This window comes from Podarcis pityusensis (assembly GCF_964106645.2).
Source record: "Podarcis pityusensis genome assembly, chromosome: 1".
Classification (NCBI taxonomy): domain Eukaryota; kingdom Metazoa; phylum Chordata; class Lepidosauria; order Squamata; family Lacertidae; genus Podarcis; species Podarcis pityusensis.
In genome coordinates, this window is record NC_138028.1 from 106,942,872 (window position 1) to 106,960,460 (window position 17,589).

At 45.2% G+C, this 17,589-nt stretch overlaps 2 long non-coding RNA genes across 2 annotated transcripts in view; one reads left to right on the plus strand and one right to left on the minus strand.

Moving 5' to 3' along the window:
• LOC308479457 overlaps window positions 1-17,589 on the plus strand; it is a 65,936-nt gene that overhangs the window by 5,067 nt on the left and 43,280 nt on the right. The window lies entirely within an intron of this gene.
• LOC308479659 lies at window positions 6,771-12,416 on the minus strand. Its single transcript, XR_013987776.1, has 3 exons — window positions 12,298-12,416; window positions 10,083-10,213; window positions 6,771-6,872 (listed from the first exon to the last, which is right to left on the minus strand). It is a non-coding gene; the product is annotated as an uncharacterized lncRNA (long non-coding RNA).

Below are 17,589 nucleotides of genomic sequence, written 5' to 3' on the forward strand. Positions count from 1 at the left end.
GCCCTATACAGTAATGAGTGCTATTTTTCTAGAAAGAGGTGTCAGAACTCACCATGAATGCCTCCCTTGTTCTCTTATGAAGGCAGTGAAGCCCAGTAATGCATACTGCAAACTGTATCTATCCAGGCAAGGCTTGCTGCACTCTGCACATGGAGGGAAGGGTGTGTGGGTGTGGGTGTGTGTGGGTGGGTGTGTGGGTGGGTGGGTGTGTGGGTGTGTTGTAAGGGGTGAGGGCATTATTAACCAATCTATGTGTCATATGATTCATCTTGGGAGCCACAGGATCCCCATGCCAGCCATGGCATAATCATCTGAAGATAGTTAATCTCATTTGCCTATGTTTATTTCATGTCCGTCTTTATGTTTGTACCCCACTTTTCCTCCCAAAAGAAGCTGGTCTATAGAGACCTGACAATTATGAAGAAAATGAAATAATGCCAAAACCCAATAAAATTATCAAACAGGACATGGATCTCCCCACTTAGGAGTCCCAGTGACTGGCATTAGGAGGCATATGGCCTCTGACTTTGGAGGTAGAATGCAGCCATCAAGAGTAGTTGCCTTATCCTCTATGAATTGATAGTCTGATATTTGATAGCTTTATCCTCCATGGACTATCTAATCCTCTTTATTTTATTTATTTTAATTTCCTTCATTAATTAAATTTCTACCCCACCCTTCCACCCAAAGGAGTCCAGGGTGGCAAAAGCCATCATTAAATCCTGTGGGAGGAAATGCCATCGTTTAATTATATGAAGTTCTTTCTCTTGCCTGTCCTGAACCTTTCAACATTCAATTTCATTAGACAGCCCCAGGTCCTACTATTATAAGAGCAGTGCTGGATTAAACCCTGCGGAGGCCCCTAAGCAGTCAAAATCTTGGGGTGGGGTGGGGTGCCTTGTGTGCACGCTCTAGTGGGATAACATTGAACTAAGGAAGCTTGATGGTACAGTGGTGCCTCGCAAGATGAAATTAATTCATTCCGCGAGTTTTTTCGTCTTGTGGTTTTTTTCGTCTTGTGAAGCACGGTGTCGGAAAAGCTTTGGAAAAGCTTCAAAAATCACCAAAGTCTTCAAAAACCTCAAGAAAGGCTACCACACCGCGTGCTATGAGTTGCTCCTCGAAGTCAAGTTGCAACTGTATTAACGGTTTTAAGAAAAAAGAAGCAAGCCCATAGGGAAAATCGTCTTGCGAAGCAACTCAAAAAGCCAAAACCCCTTTCGTTTTGCGAGTTTTCCGTCTTGCGAGGCATTCGTCTTGCGAGGTACCACTGTAATTTACTTCCAAGATCAAATCAATATTATTTTGATCCATTGTTGCAGGCTCCTAAAAGGCATGGGGCCCATAGGCCGCTGCCTGCTCTGCCTATTTGGTAATCTGGCACTGTATGAGAGGGAGAAAAACTTTCCAGGCCTGTTTTGCAAGCACATGGCAGTTTTGGACAACTTTTTAACTTTAAGGAAGTTAAATAAATAAGAAAAGGGTGATTTCAAGCTTGCTGAATCAGCTGTACTACTGAATTCTTCTTGGGGGAACCTGGTAGCACAACTAGTCACTGTCCAAAGTGGAGGCTGAATTGGAGTGGCTTGGATTTTCCTTTGTAGCACAACTTCTCATGCTACAAAGGAAAAATGGATCACCTGATTTCATGGATCACTTGATTGATGGTTCAGAGGGGGGCAGGCAGCATATCAAGAAATCGGGGAACCCAGGATCTGGCCTGTCAGTCAGATCCAATTCACCCCTGGTTTAGAATCATCTCATACGACTATAATTTTATGAGAAAAAGCAACAAAACCCCAACCATTAACACTAGAGGTGCAAAAAAATAAATAAATCGGCTTCTAAAAGATCTCATTTGAATGTTCTCTAATTTAGACCAGTGCACATGGTAGAGCCATATAAGCATAACTCCCTATCTTGTGGGCTGCCATGGTGCAGAGGATTGTTCTTCTTAGTAAAAACCATGAACAGTACAGAATGTGTATAGAAACCCTCATATCCCTGGAACAGAATTGCAAAGCTAGGGAGCAACATACCTACATGCTCTTTCTCAATGGAACATGGTGCTTAGAGGCCCACCACCACCAACCAGTCTTGGTTGGTCTTCATGATAGAATCCAGAGATATGAAGATCCCAAGATTGGTTTTGTTTTGTTTTCTACAACTTTGCTAGGAACTTCCCTAGTTTTAGGTGCTTAACAGCAGCTGAAACCCTGTTTTTAATCTAATGCTTCAGGAGTAGTCTGCTTGCTACCAAATCCAAGTTTACCTGGAAATGTTAGGATATCTGAACCTAAGGGGTCCGGATCCAGTCACCTGCCCCTGCTGTTAGCATGAAGGAGTCAAACATACACCAGGGTGGGTTCCACAGAGAAAAAGGTTTATTGCAAAATCTGCGCAGAGTTAGCCAGTGGAATAGCTTCCAAAGACTGGCCGCCCCCTATTGTCTTCCAAGCATTCTTATACTGAAGCTGCAAGCTTGCCCTCAGTTGCTCCCCAATCAACAGGCAGAGATACACTTTATTACCTTTTTAGGTTAGCTAAGCCCTCCTCCCCCACCTTTGCATATTGTTTGCTTCGCGTTATAAATGTTTGCATTTTGCACAGCTGAGCTGGGAAGCTAGCTCACCACAACTGAAGCAGACAGGAAAACCACTACCGGCCTGCCGAGCTGAGCTTCTTTTGCTTCAGCTAAGTAGGACGCCAGACAGGAAACCCACTGCCTGCCCGCAGAGCTATCTTGCATAGCTAAGACAATTGTTTAGCTGGAGCTAGCTAAAGCACGATGGAGTTTTTACCTTCCCCCTCTTCTCTACTCTCCCTTCACTCCCTCCTCTTCTTCTTGATCACCGTCAGGTGCATCAACAGGGACAGGGCGATACTCCCTCAGGTAAGCTATCACACGGGGGCCCATCATGCGAGACATCATTTTCTCCATCATATTCTGCATGCATTGCATCAAGCAGGGAATACAGAAGCAAAGAAGCACTAAAAGCACCAGGGGGCCCGCAACCATAGTAAATATCCTCCCCATCCATCCCGGGGGTGTTCGTGCCAGCAGAAATACAAAAGCATCAAGAAAATCAGGGGCATACACAGAACCCAAGCCCACCAAGCCCCGGGAGTCCAGGGCTCCTCCCACCACATATCAGGCATGATAGGGGCGTGGGGAAGGGCTTGGCTATCAGGAACGTTGGGGGTACTGGCGTTGGGTACCCCTCCCATCCTATTTCTTCAGCCGTGCGTAGAGCTATCAGCTTCCTGGAGTGACAGCAGCAGGGCGGTCGTCCGTCGGGCGCCTGGAGATGTTCAGCCGAAGAGGATCTTGCGGGTTAGGAGACACAGTCCAGTCTGATGATGCCGCCTTCACACGAGTATGGTGGACCCAAGGGGCGATGCCAGCAACCTTGACAGCAGTGGGTGTAGAGAGAAGCACAGTATAGGGTCCCTTCCAGCAAGGCTGTAGCGGAGTTTGGGCCCAGTCTTTCACCCACACATCATTGCCTGGCTCGAAACGGTGTAGGGGCTCGACCAGTACACACGGGGTACGAGCCTGGGTCCACCTGTTGAGAGAAAGAAGAGTGCGGGAGAGTGACTGCACATAATGATCTGTTTCAACATCCTGGACCGGGGTGGGGGAAATCATGCATACATAGGGAACAGGTCTCCCAAACATCAGTTCAAAGGGAGAGAGATGGGTTCGCTTGGATGGGAGACTTCGAACCCGGAGCAGGGCGAGGGGCAACATCGCTACCCAATTGGACCCTGTCTCTTGTGTCAATTTGGACAGTTGATTTTTCAAAGTCCTGTTCATCCTCTCTACTTTTCCAGAACTCTGGGGTCGGTATGCACTATGTAACTTCCAATTTATCTGCAAGAGCTTAGCTATCTCCTGCAAAACTTTGTGCACAAAAGCTGGACCATTGTCCGACCCTATGGAGCGGGGCAAGCCATAGCGGGGAATGATTTCCCGGAGCAGACACCTAGCAACTTCAGATGACCGCTCAGTCTTGGTGGGCCAGGCCTCCTCTCGGCGGCCGCGCCCTCCTCATTCCCGCCAGTACATGGTTCCTGTATGTTGCCAGGGCGGTCCGAGCATTCTGATCCTGATAGTCCCAATTAGGAGTGGCTCGGGGGTAGGCATCATTTATTTGGTTATCATTTAATTGTAACTGCCTCAGATGCGCCCTTGCCTCACTATGGACCCTCCGGACTTCTTCCGTTGTTAACAGAGAGTCCAAAAGATATTGAACATCATTATAGGTAGGGTCATAAGTTTTAAAGATCCCTTCAAAAAGTTTGATGATTTTGGCTGGGTTCTCCTCAAAGGAGGGGTTTTGATTGCGCCAATTGCAAATATCAGCAGTTGAAAAAGGCACATGTTGGATTGTGTAGGTGCGTGGTGCTGCTGCCCCATTCTCCCCTGGCGGTCCCGGGGGGTCATAAACTACCCGGAGGGGCATCAAGGCTGTAGCCTGATCTTTCTTCCCTCTCTCTCTCTCATGGTGGGTGGTGGCTCTACGTGCTGCCTCCAGCCACCTCTTTTGTTTCTTCTTCCAGCGCCCATCCTCACAACGTGCCACTTCTAAGAGGTGGGGACTAACATCCACTTGGTCTTTATAGGGGTCTACATAGTCCTTTATCCATTTGTCTTGCTTCTTACTCCACTTCTCCCCCTTCTGTACCTTCTCTTCCAACATCTTTAACAGTGTTTCCTCATCCCCCTCATCATCATCACTTTCATCCTCCTCATCTGTCTCTGATTTGGTGGGGTTTTTATCCTCAGGGGTTGGGTTGATAAGGCTGCCACCAACTGGGTTCGGGGGGTTATCCTGGAGATTATTCTGCGGGGGTGGATCATTCTGTGGTGCTGGTGCCGGTGCTGGGGGTGTATAAGGAGGTGGCCTCACAATTAACTCATCTTCCTCTGTGTCTTGGACCACAAGAGGTAATTTCTGCTGCCGGACGGCACAGATCCTTGCCTGTGGTGGAGCAGTTCAGCAAGCCTGCAGCCAAGGGGGGTTTTTATCCACATTGGTTTTCCACGTGGAAATATAGGGAATTTGATCTGGATGGTTTTCAATTACTCTCTGCCACAAGGGATTGATCAACCGTCCATCAAAACTGCCCTGGGACGGCCAGCCAGTGCCCTGCGTCGGCCAGTCCACTTCACAAAGGGTCCTAAGCCTCTCCTTCTTCAACTTGAATCCCCAATCATCATCCTTTGTGGCCAATTTCCAGTTGTTCAGGAAGCATTCCAAAGGGGTACATTTACTGCTTCCTGAACCTATGTTTACCAGAATACTCCGCTCCTAGCCAAAATCAGCACCTTGCCCACTTCACACGCTACAGACTGTGGCTTGGACGAGCACAGCCCTAGACACGCTTGGCCACGGAGACGCTAAGCCCCGACCTCTCACACATTCATCCTTTCACTGGAGTATTTGGTCATACAACACACAGTCCACCTTCACACCCTCCACCCTTTTCCTTTCCACACCCTGGCAGCAGGACCCCACTGTCCCGGCCAACCCTTCCTGGGGGCACTTTATTGCCACACTCCAGGTGAGATTGATCAGATCTCCAGCTCTTCTCTTTCCCCAAGAGCTTACCTCTATGTCCTGAGACACACCCTGTGTCCTCCCTCGGCCGATCCTTTTTCTCCCACGACCGGACGTCTCCACTCAGGAACGGAGTGATTGGTTCCTCCCGCAACTGGCGGGTGCGCGCTGGAGCCGTCTACGCCGATCCAAGCTGTTCGTCCAGTCGAGCCTGGCCTTCAAGCTCAAGCAGCAGGAGAGGTGGGTTCCCGGCCAATGCACCAGATATGTTAGGATATCTGAACCTAAGGGGTCCGGATCCAGTCACCTGCCCCTGCTGTTAGCATGAAGGAGTCAAACATACACCAGGGTGGGTTCCACAGAGAAAAAGGTTTATTGCAAAATCTGCGCAGAGTTAGCCAGTGGAATAGCTTCCAAAGACTGGCCGCCCCCTATTGTCTTCCAAGCATTCTTATACTGAAGCTGCAAGCTTGCCCTCAGTTGCTCCCCAATCAACAGGCAGAGATACACTTTATTACCTTTTTAGGTTAGCTAAGCCCTCCTCCCCCACCTTTGCATATTGTTTGCTTCGCGTTATAAATTTTGCACAGCTGAGCTGGGAAGCTAGCTCACCACAACTGAAGCAGACAGGAAAACCACTACCAGCCTGCCGAGCTGAGCTTCTTTTGCTTCAGCTAAGTAGGACGCCAGACAGGAAACCCACTGCCTGCCCGCAGAGCTATCTTGCATAGCTAAGACAATTGTTTAGCTGGAGCTAGCTAAAGCACGATGGAGTTTTTACCTTCCCCCTCTTCTCTACTCTCCCTTCAGAAAGATGTCCCACTGAGTTCAGTGGGGGCTATTCCCAATTTACATAGGCATAGAATTGTTGTCTAGAAGTTTTCTATCAAATCTGGAGAGGCTACAAATGGCTATTGGATAGAGTAATCTTGGTCTTGAGGTCTAAGATTAGTAAATCCCCTGCCCCTGCAATTTAAAATTAAGAAATTACTCTGCATCTAACTGACCATAGGCAATTTTCACCTCATCTCAGCTTGATTCCTTACTTGCTTGCTTGAGCCAACTATCTATGTTCTGCTGAATGGACTCATTTATCCTTAATATGCATCTGGCATGGTGCACCTTTTTAATTTAAAAAAAATACTTATTCTTGATCCTGCTTGTGGATGAAATAGGCTAATCTAGTGCGATGCCAGATTTAGAAGAGTGTGGCCTTAATACATAAGGAGTTGGAGAATATAAACTTCAAGTTCTTTCAACTCTGCAAAGTCTTGTTCTCCTGGCGTTGTGAGAGTTCAGCAGTTGGCCCTTAGAAACGGGGTGGGGGTGGAGAGTGAGATTTAAATAAGCAACAGTACAGAGAATGCAACACATTGCGAGATGAATCAGCTGCGCTTATTTTATGCTTCCCATGATACTAATTATCAAACAACTCCAAATATTAATATACAATCATATCCTGCTACCAGTACATTGCCAATGAAGGAGACCTGGAAGCAGAATCAGTCTGCATGCAGATTACATGGCTACATTAGGAACCATGCATTCAATTTTCATACAATGTGCAATTAAATGAAATGCAGCTACAGTGGTACCTCGGGTTAAGTACTTAATTCATTCCGGAGGTCTGTTCTTAACCTGAAACTGTTCTTAACCTGAAGCACCACTTTAGCTAATGGGGCCTCCTGCTGCTGCCGCACCACCGGAGCAAGATTTCTGTTCTTATCCTGAAGCAAAGTTCTTAACCTGAAGCACTATTTCTGGGTTAGCGGCGTCTGTAACCTGAAGCGTATGTAACCTGAAGTGTATGTAACCCAAGGCACCACTGTATAGCAATACTTTCACATTATATCCTAGGGATTGTCACATGTTACATTCAATGTTGTTGAATTATATTTCTATCACACATTTTCGTTCAATGATCTCAATTTGATTAGTATATGATCTGTGAACCTATGTACACAAATAGTTTTATGCAGATGTACAGGTGTACATTCACACAAGCGTGTGAATGTGTGTAGTACCTATTTTCATTGCAACACATGAGCAAGCTTGTTGTGAATGGGAGTCTGGGCTACTTGTGGCACATAACAGCTGTACAGTGGTACCTTGGGTTACATACGCTTCAGGTTACAGACTCCGCTAACCCAGAAATATTACCTCGGGTTAAGAACTTTGCTTCAGGATGAGAACAGAAATAGTACTCTGGCAGCGCGGCAGCAGCAGGAGGCCCCATTAGCTATAGTGGTGCTTCAGGTTAAGAACAGTTTCAGGTTAAGAACGGACCTCCGGAACGGATTAAGTACTTAACCCGAGGTACCACTGTAGTCATTTTCTCTAGACTAAAACTGTGGAGTTTAAGAAGCATACATTGTATAAAAGTCAAACAACATACAGTATTTTTTAAGAGAAAAAAACTGGGTTGATGTGTGTATATATAGAGAAGCCTTCACTATCTCCTTCACTGGCCCAGCATCTAAAGCCACATAAGACAATAACTTGCTGTTTTATATGGCATCCTTTCTACTAGGGGCAAAGCATATACTGTACACACTTTTTAATTTTACTTGCTTTTATTTTAACCTTCCTGTTTGGCTCAGTTCCAGCACTGGGAAATGGGAGCAAAGCCCAGGTGGCCTCTGATGGTCCCTGAGCTCACATACTTAAATCAAGAGTTGCCATCACTGTCATAAAGATGAGCTGGGAGGAGGTGACTCATTATCGCTATGGCTGTTCATGAGAGTCAAATGAGCTGTGAAGGTGCAGAATGAGCCAGACTTTTACTTGATAAAAGCAGTCATGATGAGAAGGAAATCCTTTCTCCCCAAGTAGGGAGAAGACCTACGTATTCTGCGACCCACATATTCAAGGAACTGTCTATCTCTTTGGCAGCCCATGTGCCTGTTGTGGTCAGGAAATCAGGCCCTGCACCATATTGCATCTGGATAATAGTATGGCAGAATAATAGAATAATAGAATTGCAGAGTTGGAAGGGGCCACGAGGGTCATCCAGTCCAACCCCCTGCAATGCAGGACTCTTTCACCCAATGTAGCCAATCCCACAACCCTGGGATTAGGAGTCTCATGCTCTACCAACTGAGCTATCCAGCAAGGAGTAGGACCTTTGCTATCACAGGCCCAAAGCTGTACTACTGAATTCTTCTTATTGAGGTGACAAGTGCCTCTTCCTCCTCTGGTTTCACAAGGCTGCTTATTTGGGCCACACTGGTTATTTCTACTTGCCTTTGGTGAAGTCTATGGTTGGCTACTTAAAAGTTTTTATGGTTTAAACGTTTTTGTTATGTACTGAAGTTCTCACCCTGGGCCAGCAGGGGGATACTGTGGATAGTTTTCACTCAGGTCCACACATGCAAATAAGGGATCGAAAGTGACGTTCAGTGATTGGATAGTTACAGAAAATTGTTACTTTTGCATTCTAGTGGAGCTCTATATAAACAGGCTGGCTGAACCCTTCAGTTCAGTTCAGTTCAGGCCTGTGAATAAACAAGAGCTGTTTGAAGAATTGCTGTGTCATCTGATATGTTCACCCACAACTTAACAGTTTTCATCATCTATGGTTGGTTTAAATGGGTGCCTTTCACCAGCTTCAGTTGCTCTGTTAGCTGCAGCCATTCCTGGGCAGCAGATGTCCCTGACAGTGCTTAACACTCTGGTTAGATTGTTCTCAACTAGGGCCAGGGCCTTTTCAGTACTGGCCCCGATTTGGTGGAACACTCTGTCACAAGAGACTAGGGCCCTGCGGGACTTGACATCTTTCCGCAGGGCCTGCAAGACAGAGCTGTTCCGCCTGGCCTTTGGTTTGGACTCAGTCTGACCCTTATGTCTTCCCTCCCCTTATGGTTTTGATCTATGGCCTACTTTTAAAATGAGGCTGCATTTTAAATTGTATTTTAACATGTATTTTAAATTCCCCCCCCCCCTTATGTTTTTATTGTAATTTTACTGGTGTTAGCCACCCTGAGCCCGGCTCTGGCCGGGGAAGGCGGGGTATAAATAAAATTTATTATCAATTTATTATTACTTCTCACCAACAGCGACTCCACCCGGTGGGGTAGAGCCACAGCAACAGCCTCCTGGCAGCAATGCCACTGCTATTTGCTGGAAGAGGAGAAGGCATGTAGCTTCAAGCTCATCACTTTCTCACCCCCCTAGGAAGTAACAGTGCTGCTGCTGCTGCTGGGAGGCTATTGCTGTGGCTCTGCTGCCCCAGGCAAGCCACTCCTGCTAATGAGCACATTAAAACAGCTTCCTCAGTTGGGCTCTGTTGACTGCCCACCTTGCCTCCCTCTAGGACCATTCATGAGCTGGACACAATTTCCCTTATTTTTAATGCCCTACTCTTATGGCCAGATGTAGCACAGTGTCCTCCAGGAATATGTTATTCTGGGAATAGCTGGACCAGACTTGAGTTTTTCCATTGCTTCCCATGGATATCCTTTATAATGCTTTACCATGACTGTCTCATCGAACTTCGCAACAGCCTTGTGAAGGAGGGACTTAGGACCACCTACCACAATACAGTTCTTGCATGGAGGCCCAGTGAAACCATCAGTATTTCATGGGCAATCACTGCACAGAATAGATTGGCTCCTACTGTGTAGCCTGCTTCAGTGCTGCTTCTTGAACAACTATGAATAAATTGTGCAAAAGAACAAGCCATTATTTATTCGTATCGCAGAATTCGGCTTTCCTCGTTGCAGAATATGGGCTACCTTGCTGCAGAATTCCATATCGTTTGTAGCACAGGGGACTCGCACAGCCATGACAAAAAGATTATGTCCTCAGCTGGGTACTACATCGCAAAGGACTGCCTTGGCAGCCCACAATCCCTGTGGGGCCCACGAGACAAGAGAGTAATTATAGAGCCTTCAATTATGCTAGCAGTGAAAGCATCTCAAATGGGCACTTGGAAGGGAAGAGGAACAAACAGCCCCGGCCTGGCACTCGGCAAGCCACGTGACATACGAATCCTGGATGAATAGGAGCATCAAATGCAAGTCTGCATGACTGAGTGCAATCACTGAAACGAATAAAGTCTGGGAGAGGGAGATGCAAATGAGGAGGTTGTGGTCAGAAGGAAGGCACATAGTGCAATAACCTTGCTGAAGCTGATCTGATCTGTGTCCGGCCAAGGTTTAGGCGCGATGTGGCCTCAAGTCCACTGCCTTGAGATCCACCATGGGATATAAACAAACTAGACTGTTCGTGAATAGCTGGAGCCATGTGTTGGCTCTGAAGACCCATTGGTACTGAAAATAACAACTGAAACAGGAGGAATGTGTTCCACCCACTGAAATGCATCAGGAAAAGGCACACAAGATTTATCTTCAGCTGAAATCATGAGATGCTATGTGAAATTAGGGATCTGTCTTAAATTGAGTCAAGTCATTGGTCCATCTAGCTCAATAGTGTCAACTGGCAACAGTTCTCCAGGGCATTCCCAGTCCTCTGTGTAGATGCCAAGGTTTGAACCTGGTAGGACGTTCAGCAGGCAGAACAGATGCTCTACCACTGAACTATGGCTCTTCCCCAAGTGAGCAAGGAAACTGATGAAGGTGGTTGTTTTCCATCAGTTCTCCTTAGAGGGCAACATTAGCCCTGCTATGTGGGAATCCCTTGCAGACGACCGCAATGCCTGGAGACAGACAGACAGGTTGTGCATCCATAGCAGTGACCAGAGGAGGAATGGCAGCTGGGAGGAGCACAGAGAGAAGTAATGCTGTGGTACACTGGCGTCAGCAGAACCGCACGCCTTCATCTGCCTCAGCTGCAACAAAACTTTGGTCTTTACAGCCACAGCAGGTGCTGCAACCTTGCAACAGTTTGACTTCACCCCCAAAGGTGCACTCCTCCATCGTCTCTCAAGACAGACGGGTGCCAACAATTAGCGTATAAAGCACTGTGCAGTTTGGTACTGCCTTTGCAGTGCCTCTGTTTTGCAGAAGTAAAATTAAAACCATTTTCCTTTGTGTAAGACTATCTGTAGGCTGATAGAGGGCATGCCTTTTACACTCGGCATATTTCTCCATGTAAGAGACAGAAAGGCCTCCAATCCACTTTCCCACAGCAAATTTTGTTATTACTAGTGCCACCTATTGGCATCAAAACATATTTTTTTGCAATTAGACATTGCTGCAAATTACATTCTAATCTAAACTGAAAAATCTGTTGTAGTCTGCATAGCACCAAATGCTGTACACCACAAATTAGAAATAATCTGTGTGTCCAGATGTATCACTGGTAGCCTTTGATCAACAAATATTGGCACAATGCACTTGTTACTGGCTCATAAGACAAACTGAGGCAAATTGTCCAAGTTCCAGTTATCAATACAAAGGATTAAGCAATATGTGAGCAAATTCACAATGGCTGTCATAATGGCATTCCTTAAAGTTCTTTCTCAAAAGGAGTTCTTATTTCCTTTGTTAATAAGCTAGAGTTGCCCTCTATATCCTGAGGTTAAGCAGGGATAAAGAAACCCCTTGATTCTTGGGACATCAAGAAATCCTTTAAAACCTAGAATCAGTAAAAGCAAATCTAGCACTGAAGGTACATAATGTGCTCCATGGAGAAAGGAAAACCAGCTTCCTAATAAACCAGTGAATCACAATCACATTTTCTACAAAACCAGTTAATGATTTCTTACCAGCAGCGACATCATTAAACCTATGCAATTTTATCAAATCATTTTATTCCATTGATAGAATATTACCTGCTGCACCTAAATGAAATATCCATGTGACTTTTAGAAGTTGATTCCTCCTAATGGCCTTCAATGTCTACATTAGGGTATTCCAGTGGTTCTCAAACTTCTTACCCTCGGAGGCCACTTGAGAATGTTAAAAAAGAAAAAGGAACATAAGAGACTGCTTGATTAGCTGGCATTTATTGACGACATCATCATCATCATCATCATCATCATCATCATATTATTCATATACTGCCCTTCACCCAAAGATCCCAGGGTGGTTCACAAAAGAAAAATGCAAAATGCAAATGCAAAATACACAAGAAAACAAAAACAAACCAATAACCTCCTGCTCCCACAAACACATTTTAAAAGAATGTATAGAATGTTAATCAGCCAAACACCTTGTTGAAAAGAAACATTTTTGCCTGGTGTCTAAAGATATGTAATGAAGGCACCAGGAGAGCCTCCCTGAGGAGAGCATTCCACAAATGGGGGGCCACCACAGATAAGGCCCATTTTTGTGTTGCCACCTTCCAGACTTCTCGTGGAGGAGGCACATGAAGAAGGGCCTCAGAAGGTGATTGCAGGGTCCGGGGCAGTTTCTACTGATATCTAATCCATCTTTGGGAATATCTAAATTCTTTGCTAAATCATTGTTCTTGTGGATAGGAATTTCACTGCTCAGCTTTCTTCAGGGTATGTATGGATATTAGCACTGGATGTATTGTGATTTGGCACACCCACCCACCCACCCACCCCTCTTAAGGCAGAATTTGCTGATCTGGAGGCAACCTTCGACTCTTATCTTTGTACAGTGAGCTCCATCCCAGCTGTGCAAAAGCCTGAGGTTTCTACACCGCCACTGTCACCCACTGAAATATACTCAGTCAAGAGTGGATTTCATGCTCTTTATTCAGCTCATAGTGGTGAGGAGGAATGGAAGTTCCCCCACAGTATCTGCTTTATATACATTATTTACACAATGGGCTGCACGTGATTGGCTAATTCCGGGATTTTCCTGTAGGCCAATCAGATTGTGGATTCACTTCCATCTGGAGCTGGATTGGGTGGCTCCTGCAGACCAATCATACTGCTGCATTGTTCTAGGACCAATCAGACTGCTGCATTTTGGATCCTATTCAACTCAGTACATAACACCCACCCACTGCGTTTCTGATAACAATACCCCACACCCCACTGCCTGACAGTACAGCAGCAAATTGGGAAACAAGGGCTGCTAAAAACAAAGATGTGTACAAGAGCAGAAGCTAGGGTTTTCTTTTTTTACAGACACACCCTTGCCTGGACAGAACTTCCTTGTCAGAAATAGAACCTCACAGAAATTCAGCAGAGTCCTAAACTGAAATTGGTGGTCATGAATCTTATCTGTTCATTTGCTGTTCCCCATCTGACTTCCTTGTTTCCTCAGATTATTTGTACAGTTAGTACATGGACTCAGCTGCATTAGTAAAGAAACAACGGTTTGAATGTGCTATAAACATGCAACACTAGATGGTGCGAGAGAGCAGGAATTTTTTAAATGCATTTTTCCATCGGGTTTGTTATAACGATCTAATTTCTGACTTATTTATAGCGGCGGGAGAGGGTGTTTCCTGTGTGTAGATCCACCCTATGATTACTTCCAAACTTTGTTCACTGACAGTGACTGAGGCTATGTGAATGGAATTTTATCAGTGGAGGGCAGTAGGAGCTGTGTCTCAGAACCAAACAGCAACTACAGTGGTACATTGGGTTACATACACTTCAAGTTACATACGCTTCAGGTTACAGACTCCGCTAACCCAGAAGTATTACCTCGGGTTAAGAACTTTGCTTCAGGATGAGAACAGAAATTGTGCTCCCGCAGCGTGGCGGCAGCAGGAGGCCCCATTAGCTAAAGTGCTGGAACGAATTAAGTACTTAACCCGAGGTACCACTGTATAGCATTGCAATGAATGCTAAAAGTTGAACATATATGCCTTTCTACACACTTATTCTTGGCTGTATTAAACAAATTTTTAAAAAGTTATTTACAGTGGTACCTTGGGTTAAGTACTTAATTCGTTCTGGAGGTCCGTACTTAACTTGAAACTGTTCTTAACCTGAAGCACCACGTTAGCTAATGGGGCCTCCCGCTGCTGCCGCCACCCGATTTCTGTTCTCATCCTGAAGCAAAGTTCTGAACCCGAGGTACTATTTCTGGGTTAGCGGAGTCTGTAACCTGAAGCATATGTAACCTGAAGCGTATGTAACCCGAGGTACCACTGTATTGCATATTCTGTTTGATCCTAAGGATGGAGACAGTAGCTTTTAAGAGAACTGAGCATGATGATGATGCCCATTCTGATAAGCTGTTCTTTTCTCTCTTTTTTTTAATAGCAAACATTGACAGATGATAGTAACATTGCTTACATTTTAAATTGACTGTTAACTGAGCTTCAAATATGCATTGTGCAAGCTAATAACATTTTCAGAAAGGCTGTCATCCAATTAAAGATTAATCTGCTAAACCCCAAACCATTAATCTAAGAATTAAATTTGCAAATGGGTAAAAACAGTATTTCTAAAGCAAGGCACAAATTCACTTTTGTGAGGAGGAAGAGAAGTTCCACTCTCGTGTCTGGTCAAACAACAGTTGGGATTTTCACCGTGCTTCAGAAATATATAGAAATGTGCATCATATCAAACTTAGCACTCTGGGGTGAAAAAAATTACTTATCTCAAGCCTGAAAGTAGAAGACATCCTCCCTATTGTGGTTAAACCATGCCTGAGATCAAGGGAACCATTTTAAGCACCCTCCCATGTATCTCTGACACCCACTTCCTGTTTGTCTTACCAACCGCGTCAAAAAGCTTCAAACATTTTGATGTATGAAGCAGGCCACAGAAGCAGGCGAGTGAGACAGGGGTGTGATTTCTTTGCTGAGCTTAGCTCTAGTTTGCTGTAAAATGTCTAATTCGGGGAAGAATTGGCCGCTTGCAAAGGAGCCTAACACAGGATTGACAAAAGGTGTTGCAGAGAGGCACTGATCCTGCATGGTTCAGAGTGCTTCCCCGCAGAGAATTGACCCCTCTGCTCTTGGTCAGAAGTCATGTGGGGAGGAGGTGCAACATTGCCAAGCTAATTTGGGACTGGATTCAGGGCAGGTGATTCCTGGGTGGGCCAACCTGATTGGGGGACCCAGATTGGGGCCACAGGTGGATGCAGGGGGCTTTGCACACAGCTCTAGTATTTATTTGCCAATAAGTATGTTCATCTGGCTGCAGGGATGCTGATAATCTTCTCTTTAAACTTCACCCAGGGCATTTCACTGCTAAGCTAAGGGCAAGGTGATGTCTTCTCACCATTTCACATACAGAAGCAGATTGGACTGGCAGCTGAAGCTCACTTCAACAGTGGCAATGGGACACCGTCTTCTGTACTTGAAGGCAGCTGGCTAAGTTAGGTGGACAGGGTAGGTCACAGTGCACACACTGTGTCCACTCTTTGCTGCTCAACATTTTCCGCTCTCATGGTAGCACTGCCCCTGACTTCACTGTCATTGACAGGCAATAATAACATTGCTTATGTCCTAAATTTCCTGTTGACTGAGTTTGAGATATGCACTCCGTGGCTAATACGTTTTCAATAAGTCTGTCACCCAGTTAAATAAATCTTTAGTAGTTTAATCTACTAAAAAATTATATGATTAAATATTCAGTTGGGTAAAAGCAGTTGTTCTAAAGCAACATGGATATGCTTTGCTTTTGGTGACACAGAGGGGGACAATTGTCAAAACAGGAGTGGGCATCACAATTATTAGTCTGTTTTCCAGCAAAAAAAAAGTCTCAACACCAATGAAAATGCAATACACAGTGCCACTGGCATACACTGTGTATAAATGAAAATAAGACATGTCATGTAGGCCCTGCCCTCAGGCTTAGAAATTCAAAGGCAAGACTTAGCAGAGGAAGCAGGGAAATAAAAAAGTACATAGGAGGAAAGAGATCAGTCTGATAATGCCAGAAGAAAGAAAAGAGATGTTAAGAACCAGTTAATCTGGTTGGGTCCATGCTGAACTTCTCTCGCTGGTGTTCCTGTTGAGATGGTGGTGGTGCAACAACTACCCAGAAGTCCTTTTGGCCCAGAAGTCTTTTGCCAAAGGCAATTGGCAGACGGCTGCCCCCCTACGTCAGCACTGCTGGTTGCGGTAAGGTCGATGTTACTGTGGCAACAGCTGATGTTAGCATAGTGGCTTGACAGAAAAACACTTCCTCTCTCCCATGCTATATTAAACTTGCAGCTGTAGAGAAAATGGAAATATCCTCCCACAGAATACCTCACCTCATTTATTTATTTTTAAACCACCCTAAAAGCCCACCCACCTCGAGAGTTGTGAATGGGCAGAGACTGTGGGTCAACCTCATGTGGTGATATTAGCCCTTGGCTCCTCCACCCTCAGTAGGGAACTGCAGTAAATTCTGGCAAACAGGTCTGTATATGTGTGTGGTACCACAGGGCACCACCAAAGTGCCATAGTAACCTTGTGACACAAATGTGTACAATACAGCCAGCATAGAGGTCTGTGTCGTCTTGAAATTCCTAGCCAAGTTGTTTGTCCAAATGCACAGGTAGCTGATGTAGTGACGTTCAGATATTGTTGGACTACGACTCCCATCAGCGCCTCGGACCATCACAACTATAGCATAGTGCACATGCAGAACAGAAGGCGAGAGGTGAGGGAGCTGAATTTTGGCCTCGCACAGGGCACTGCTGAAATTTGAAAGACCAAAGACCTGCCGCTGCCCTTGTGTGTGCTGAGGAAGCACATGCAGAAATTTGCTTCGCCGCATATTTATTATTTTTTGAAAAATGATATCCTGCTTTTCATCATGTAGGTCTCACAATAAAACTTACAACATACAAAATGTAAAAACATAAACCTCCAAAATTTTAAACCTCAAGAACTGCAAATCCTTCTTTAAAACATGTAAAACGTTTAGGTTTCACAGACCTCCTGAAATAGAGTTTTGACTAGGTGTCTGAAATTCAGAAGGGGCAGTGCTTGTCTAATTTATTGTTAGACCCCTAATTTAAAAAATACGAAATTATTGTGAGCAAGTAGTTCATCTACTTTATCAGCAGAGTACTTAGTACAGGTACTCTGGCTCCTTGCAGTCAAGGTGTTTTGCTTATTAATTTGATATGCTTATATCTTGCTGCATCTCTTCCAGCGTGGATCTCAAAGGTGGCAGGCAGAAAGTTCCCATACAGTCTCTCACCCAGACCCTGGTGAGATCCAGACATGCTTAGCTTCTGCACAGTTGCCACAT